This window comes from Herpailurus yagouaroundi, unplaced genomic scaffold (genome assembly GCF_014898765.1).
Source record: "Herpailurus yagouaroundi ecotype Mexico unplaced genomic scaffold, PumYag 28, whole genome shotgun sequence".
NCBI classification, from domain to species: domain Eukaryota; kingdom Metazoa; phylum Chordata; class Mammalia; order Carnivora; family Felidae; genus Herpailurus; species Herpailurus yagouaroundi.
The window spans coordinates 86,797,554-86,806,937 of NW_024412376.1; positions in this window are offsets into that span (position 1 = coordinate 86,797,554).

Sequence of the window (9,384 nt, forward strand, 5' to 3'; positions counted from 1 at the left end):
TAAAAAAAAAAAAAAAAAAAAAAAGAAAATAGGTAGAGCAAGTCTTCCTTCTGCCTTATTGAGATGTTGAGTAAAAAAGGTCTAACTGCTTGAAATGAAGGACAAAACAAAGTAAAAGGGAGAATATACAAAAAAAGTGGGTATTTCAAATGTTTATTTCTACATTTATGTATATTATGACCACTTTATGATTTTTTGATCAAATACAAATCAAATATATAATAAGCAAAGCTATATAAATGGAATAACATATCAGAAAACCTATTCATTACTTTGATATCAGTCTTTAAATGGACTGTTTCTAGGGGCTCAGTATGCAAAAACAAATTTTCTCTCTTTTTTTAGATGTTTATGACCTAGATGGGCATGATAATACATAAGTAAGTGCACAAAAATATTACAGATTATGAAAATATAGAAAGTAAACTGTAGATAGAGGTCAATTCTATTTGGATGTGGAGGAACTAAGGAAGTTTTCATAAAAATGCCAAACCTTGAGTTGAGTGATGAAAGATGGCCAGATGTTCTCTAGCTGGCAGAACAGTGAAGGTCTCCCAGGAAGTGCAAGCAGGAGTAGAAGAGCTGCAGAGGAGTGGTGTAACCAGGTATGATATAGACTGGAATGAGGGCGTGTGACAAAGAAATCTGAGCAGTTTGACAAAGCAATGGCACACAGTGGGCTATGTTAGGAAAAACAAAACAAAACAAAACAAAAAGCAAAACAGCTGTAGACAGAATTCTGCAGTACTCTGTGTCATTCCGTGGGACTCTGCATGTCATTCTGAAAGGTTGGAACTTTGGTCAAAATGTATTAAAGAACATTGCGTGGTTTTAGAGGAGAGGGTTAATAATACTGAAGTCGATACTAGGTATATCATGTTGGCTTCGATTGTGGAGAACAAATGTGAGGGGAGCACAGATAGAAGCAGAGACAATTTTGGAGACTATTTCAGAAGTGTAGGCAAGCTATATTTAAAAGGAATCTGCACCAGTGATGGGGAAGCAGTAGTGTCACAGTGTTATAAGGAGGCTGAATCAACAAGACCTTGAAATCCAATGCATATACTGGCTAAATATGAATGATTCTAAATTTTTAACTTGGGTCTCTGGTGCATGGTGATGTATTTCACAAAGACAAAAAAAAATTAAAAAGAAGAAAGCAGGTCTATTTGGAGAAAAATTAACTCAATATGTAAGTGAATTCTACATTGATAACATGAATTTGATCTTTTTAATACTGAGAAGAATGTTGACTTTTTCATATCCTTCTATTAAGTGAAGGGTTTGAAATGCAAGGTTTAGTGCACATAATACCAGACTGACCATATATACTTATCTCAGTAATCCATTGTGGATAATTTCAGTGTTCTATATCAAAATTCTAGCTGCCACTTGGAAGTTATCTGTCTGATCAGATATATCTAGAATCACTCAACATCTCAAATCACTGTTTTCCTCTTAAAATGTAACATACTAATAAATATTTTGTGTAAGCTGGTGAACAAGATTCCAAAACTACCATACTTCTACTTCTTTTAAAGATTTATTATCTTTAATATAAGGATTTATTTCAGCTGGGGTATTGTCCTGTGTCATGTTCTGGACTGTTTTCTTCATCTAATGTCCCATTAATATTAAACCGAAGCCAATGATAACAAAATCTTAGAAGGTAGTGAAATCTTTGGGGGAGGCAACTATTTTACACATATAATAGTACACTGCCTTTTATGATATTTTCAAATTGACAGGATTTCATCTTAACTCACCAACTAAATAGATGGTATTGACCAGTGGAAATCTATTTAGTAAATGAAATCATTTTTAAAATGGTGTCTATAGAAAGGTGACTATGGCATTTATGAAAGCTGTTCTGACTCCAGGTCTGTTAAAAGATGGAGGAGGGAACAGTAGCATGTGGAATTAGTGTCAAGTTTGCTTTAGCTCTCGCTTTAATGTCAGGACCAAAAAATACTTTTTTTGGCCTCTGTCTCACCTTACCATTCTCTCTTACGTTTTTCCTTTCTGATGTTTGTCCCTTTCCAGACATCTCTGCCATAAATGAAACCAATCATTTGACCCCGTCACTTATTTCACTCTTCAAAAAGCATTCATTGAGCCAGTTAGTAAAGATACAAAAGCAAATATAAATTGGTTTATAAACTACAAGGACTCTGATATGAGTAAACAACTTCCTACTGGCCATTGTTACTTGACTGATAGATTGATTAATTTTCTTTGCTCTTTTTTAAAATTTTTTCTTCTTAACAGAACAATGTGATCAGACCGATTGTAATGTATTTCTACTTTTCTTGACCCAGTGAAGAACAGGAGATGACAAAGCCATTCAAGGGGTTGTATGTAATCAAGGCGTGGGATCATACAATTTTGGGTCCCGATGACTTCAGAAAGGCACACGAACCTTGCTGATTTCTCCTGTGACGAGGAACAAGTCGCAGTTCTAGAAAGCGTATATTATATCCACTTCCAGAGAGAACACCCAGGTTTTGGGAGTATCACAACCTGAACCAGAGATAAGAGATAAGTAGGGAAAAGCTTACTGGGGCCAATAGGTCACTACTATAGTGGCACTGTAGCCAATATATATACATCCTATTACTATTTGTATTAGTTATCTATTGCTATATAGCAAATTATCATAAATTTAGTGGCTAAAAAGTCACATATTTATTTTATCATATTTTCTGTGTTTCAGGAATAGACATAGCTAGTGGGTAACTCTACTTCAAAAGGCTGACTTCAAAAGGCTGAAATCAAGGTGTTGACCAGGGCAAGGGACTCATCTGAAAGTCAAATGGAAAAGGATCCACTTTCAAGTTCAAATAGCTATTGACAGGATTCAATTGCTTTTTGACTATCAGGCAATGGGGCTCAGCCCCCGGCTGATTGTTGGCCATAGGCCATTCTTAGTTCCTTCCCAGGTAGGCCTTTCGAATAGCTAGCTTACTTCACTAAAATCAGAAAGGGGAAGAGTCAATACACAGTGCCTCCTAACAAGATAGAAATTAGAATCTTAGAAGTTACATCACAACCTTTGGCCTTATCCTCTTATTTACAATCAAATAATAGGTTCCTTCTATACTGAAGGTGAAGGGATTACACCAGGGCGTGAATGCAGAGGTAGGATAATATGAAGTCATTTAAAAGTATGTCTCCCACACTACTTACATTCACATTTTTTTATTACAAAGTATTCCAGATACAGAGCAGACTAGAAGAAGCATCAATGATGTAGCATAAACTTTAGAGCAGAAAACCTGGGTTCAAATCCCAGCTCTTCTACTCTCTAGTTGTGTATTTGGCATTCAGTTCATTACTTAACTTCTTTGTGTCTCAATTTCCCTATCTATAAAATAGGAAAAATAATCCTGCTCATCTCTTAGGATTTTTATGAGGATTAAATGAGTTCAGTTGTTTAAGTAGTAGGGCAGTCTCACTAAGCTTTTGTTATTATATTTTGTGGATAATATGGCAGAACCAGATGTATTCATCACCCAGCTACACCCCGGATGATCCACTCGAGGGCATGTTTGGTTTGCAGAGAGACAAGAATATCCAGATTTACAAATCTGTCTCTAGAAAGCAGGCCTGGGCTTTGGCTTTCCTTATGGAGAACAAGGCATGGAAGGAATTATACCCATCCTGAGTGCCCTTAAGCCAAAATGAGGATGCAGAAGGAACTGAGTCACACATACTCTACTTCCCTGAAGTAAAGGGGTAAGGGTCTTCATACTTTGTTTCCCTACTTGGAAATGGAAATTCTCACCTCTCTGTGGAGCCACAAGAAATATGAATCAGGTGGTATTCTCAACCCCCAACTCAATACTTACCATGACCTAGAAGGCACTGCATAAATCTGGTTCTATCCACTCTCCATCATCATGACGATACCCCAGTAACTTCACTTACTGTCCCCAGTAACTGACTTCCTTTCTGTTCTCCACAGGAACCAGGAGCTTTCTTACCTCACAGACCTTGAATATGCTCTTTCTTCTGACTGAATGCTTTCCCCAAATCTCTCCACACTGTCATTTCAGTCTCAACTTCAGCAGGAAGGACTCAACCCTCCCACAGAGGTCTAGCATGTAAATTCTCCTTCTCCAATTTCTTTATTTTACTCTCTCCCCTTATTAGAATGTAAGCTCTATGAGTCCCAAAGTCTTTTCTATCTAGTTTTCTGCCGTATTGGCAACACCTAGCAGACTCTCTGATAGTAAACATTTGTTGAATGAATTAGTTAATGAGACAGATGCAAAGATATGACTGTTGAATTCAACTATGTCTTTACAAAGGAGAAAAACTAGCCATTTTAAACTCTCAAGATTTTCAAATAAGTGGTCACATGAAGGTAGAGTTAATTATTTTTCCCTAACAATGATCTAAAACTGTATCTTATTCTTCATGTGGAAAGCATTTTAATAAGTGATAAGTTAATTAAATTAATAATTTTAATAAGGAGCTTAGAAGAGACAATTTATCAATTTGTGTTCATAAATTAACTAGGAGGCAGAACTTAACAATTAGCTGTTAATCATGTGCTGATTGGTTTTGAAATAACTAGTTGCTTGATCTGATAATTTTCATGTGGAATATCTATTGGAGTTCTGTATTCTGCATGCCCAGCATTGGACTGCCAATAAAAAATGTGTTTCCAATATCATGGGGAAGTCCTCACAATGCATTGTTAAGTACAAAGAGTTCACTCTGTGAATTCAATTTTTTTTATAAGGAAAGATTCTTTGGAAATATAACCAACTATTAAAAGTGGCTATTTCTAGAAGGTGGTTGGTTTGCAGGTGATTTTAATTTTATTCAGTCGGCTTTTATGCTTTTTCATAATCTTTGTACTTCAGATTATTTTAATAAGGGGTTTCTAATGCAACTGCAAGAACTTTCTCTGTGTGTGGAGATCTTAATAGCTGAAAATCAATGAATAGTTGAGGTCAATACGGATTTAAGTATTAAAGTCTTTTTAAAATGAAAAAAGGATATGAACCAGCTGCATTCAGTAAAGTCCTGGACAGAGACAAATGGACTAACAATAGTTAAACAAAGTTTAGGAAATAATCTCAAGGAAGTGTTTTCAACCAGTGGGCGGTGCTTGAGAAAAAAACACCCTGCCAGGAGGAGCAGTAGAGCAGTCCCCTGGTGCCACTTCAGGAGAACAGAAAGAGCACTTAACAGGAGAGACCCCTGAGGACTATTACTATATTAATGGCTAAACCCACTACTGAAGTCAGGTGGGAAGTTGGCCAGGCCTCTGCTAAGTCTCAGGTGCTTGATGTAGCTGCCTTTAGACAATGATACGTTTGCATTTTCTGGAGACTATGCAGGCCAAGTTCACAGAATTTGGTGGGTAACTTTTTTTTTTTTTTTTTTAAGATTTGTCCATTCCAGAGACTTAGTCCCACACATTAATTCAGAATTATTTCTGAGCCTTCATAGTTGCTAATTAATTTTCTAACATGTAGCACAAAGAAAGACAAAAGCCCTTCTTTTTTTTGTTATAGCTCATTCATTTTTACATTTCTTTCTCTGCCCTACCCCTTCTCTATTAGCACAAAGACTCCTATTTTATATAGCTGTAAAAACCAGCAGGCTTCTCTCTTAATCAGTGTTGTCTGGGTTCGTTGCCTGAGGGTCTAGGTCGTTAGTAATAAAGGTCATTAGTTGATGTTTCCAACATACAGAGACTGTCAAATGATCCCCTCATTTAATCTCCCCGTGATTAGAAACAGGCCCAAGCTTGTAGTATTTAGTCATTTTATTTTCTTGTGGGAGAGGTAAAAGGCTACCTCTTGGAAACAAAAGCTTTTAAAAACTAATAGCTTCTTCATAGTAGACCTGAAGGAATAACAGACTATATAAAGGCACTCAGAGCCGAAACAAGGAAGAAAATGCAAAGAATTGGTATCTGCTGCACCCCAGGCTTCTTCAAGGAGCTGAATTAAACGTGAAAGGAATAGTCCCATCGAGCGGTAGGCAGCCCTAACTTGCCCGCCCTTGTTACCTTACATCTTAGCACTGTCTGATTTCCACCATTCTAATTGAAAAGACACTTTGTAGTAAAAAGCTCTGTTTGAGTCACTTTGAAATCATGGTCCTCAGGTTTTCTTTCTGGCAAATGTTTCTTAGAGATCACTGAGCTTATTAAACAGTTCTGTGTTCGGAAGCTTCTAATGTTGGAACAGGCATAATCCAGACACCTTGGTCTAGGACAAATAGCAGCCAATTCCCCATGGACTCTTTGGAGAGAGGCTGTGTGCTGGTTTCCCTCCCTTGACCTGTATCTTTAGAAGCTCAACGCCATGTACACAGGAAGCACCTGGTAAATATCTGCGATGGCAGATCATAATTATATAATTATCATTAATCATAAAACAGATTAATTTCTGTTCATCTAACTTCCTCTGTGCACCCAAAGGAAGAATGAGGATTTATACAATATTAAAGATTTTGTAAAGAAGGAAAAATAGTTGTATTTGAGTGGAATTTAATAATATTTAGGGAGATAAAAGCATTTATGAAGTTTGGACACCTAACAATTTTTCACAATTCATTTTGAAATGTTGAAAATAAGATTAATGAATGCAATTATAGATGTGTTTCTCTTTTCTTCCAAACTTTCCTCAGCATTATGTTACACAATGAGTATTGTGATATAATAATTGTCCTAAGAAAGTGATTTTTTAAGGAAAAGTCTTTGTTTTCATAGTTATTTTGCAGTACAGAAAAACTGCCTTTTTTAATTTTTAAAGTTCCTTGAGACAGGAAATACATAATCTGGTTAAAAAGAAAATGGCAAAATTAGAGTATTTAAAGCTCAATCTAATAAAATGCATAATCATTTTCATCATAGGTGACCACCTTGATCAAATACTGATAATTTATCACAGTTGAACTAGCCTTTCCTGGAAATCTGTGAGCATTCAAGGCCTCACTGACTCCAAACTGAGGCAGAGAATTCCAGTCACCTGTTCATTGATTCACACTATCTTTTAACAAAGAGGATTTATGAAAAAGGAAATGAAGGGAAAATACCATTTTGAGCTTCTGCATACCAGGCAGTTTTCCAGATTTATCTCTTTTAATCCTAACAAGAATTTTACCCTACAGGGTGCACATAATTATTTCCATTTTACAAATAAAGACATTCAGACTGAAGAGAAGCTATGACTTTCCCAAGATTATAAATTTGGATAGGATGGGAAACAAATTTCAAGCCCACAATGACTGCCTCTAAAGCTTACACCCTTTCTTATATTCCATACTGGTGAAATAACTTTTAAAAAGATACGTCTACTGCATTTATTCTCCCTACCCCATTCAGAAATTTATATTGCCTATTTACTTTTCTAACTATTTATATACATTATTAATTTTAGTAATTAAGTATATATTGATTTTTTGATGCAAGTTTTCCCTTTGTCCTACTTTATTTTTGCTATTTATTTCCTTTTTCTTTTTCCTTTGCACTATTTCTTTTCTTTTTTCTTTGCACTATTTCTTCCCTTCTCTTTCTTATCCTTTTCCTTTACAAAAGCAGTTGACAGGAAGGAGGAAATAAAGCAAAAAAAAAAAAAAAGTCCCAGTAGCCCAAGTGAAGAAAGAAAGAAATATGAGGCTCGGTATGTAATTCTGGGAGATTAACCAATAAGATGATACATGTGCCTAAGCCAATGACCATTCATTAAACTTGTGTATTGAGTTCCTAGTATGTGCCTTCCATTGTGTTGGTCATAGACTTTAACATCAGGAAATATAGAATTTAATTGACAATATTTAAACATGATGAAGGCAATGAGAACGAGGATGATATGGCCAAGGTGTTGAGGAGAGACATTGACTGGGCCCTTAACCAAATTGGTGGCAGAAAACCAAGAGCTCCATAAAGAGTTGAAGCTTCAGATAAGTCCCAGAGTTTCAAAAGAAGTATTTGAATCCACGGTCCACTATCTAAGGAAGATTTATCTGTGGTTCTAGACTAAAATGATAACAGCATCTAAAGACTGTGATTCATGGAAATCAGGGTCTAGAGAAGAAAATATGCTTCAAGCATAATGGTTGTGGTTTTGGGTTTTGTGTTCTTTACCAGACGGCAGGCTTGGAGTAATAAGGCTGAAACACATTTCACTTTGCTAACTGCACCTAATCAGCACAAAGTCACACTCTCAAGTTCTGAATTATGCTTTAGTAGTCATAGACAGAAAAACAAAAACAAAAACAAAAATAGCGCTGGTCTTTTGCATTTACCTAGTTATTTATACTGACTCTTTACATTTTTTTTTTTTTTTGATATCATGCTAGGTGACTAAACAATGTAATGGTTAATCATGGGACACTGTCTGAATGAAAGCTGTGAAATTAGTAGTTTTATCCCAAAGGTATTCTAGGAAGAATAATTTCAATACAGTTTTAAAATTAGAAATTTTTATCTAAGTAGAATTTATAACTGTAGTTTCCATTATTTATGACATTATGTTGGAAAGTTGATAACAACAAAATAAAAATTGAAAGGAAGTAAATCAAATGTAGTTTTATTATATGTCTGAGAATCACTGAAGTTTGAAAAGTACTCAACAATTAAAATAAATGTGTCACTGTTACTTTTCTTGAATTACTGTTTATGGGTCTACTAAAAAAAACCCTATAGACTTTGTTCTTGAAGGTGATTTGGGAAATAAAGCTTGAAGGTACAGTTTAACTTAATACTTTAGCCAATAAAAATGGAGTACGTGTTTAAAAAAAATATTCAGTATTGGTACCCAACTTCCATCTCTAAAGCTGGTAGAAACAGAAAATGTACATTCTATAAGCAGAACAGAATATAATTTCCAGCATTTCTTTTTTTCTCTTCTCCTTTTCCCTCCCCTTGTTTCCTCTTCCCCTTCCTTCTCCTTTTTCAATTTCAAGCTGGGTATCTGTCTACTAGATATATGCTGATAGGGCTTTAAGAAAGTTTTGGTTTAATCTATTCAGCCTCTCATCCTTCCAACACAATTGAAATTTCTAATAGCCCATAAATCCCACATATAGAATTTCTTATTCAAAATAAATTTACAATGATAAAATTGGCATTTTCACCTCGTAAATCAGAAATAAGTTCAAATTTTCCCTTAAATAGCATTGTATAGATGAGCCAAACTAAGCCAGCTATCAATTCTGTTTTAGTTCCATCTTAGAACCAAAGATGCCTCACCCTAAAGTCTTCCTCAGCTGAGTTAAGTACTGGTATGAGAGGAGAAAACCTCAGCAAGAGGAGGTCAGTAGTAAGGGAGGTCTTTGATAGTGTTTGAAGTAGCAGCAGAAACCAGGAGTACTAAGGCAAGAAAGAATGAAGAAGTGAAGAAAACCAGCTGAACAGAG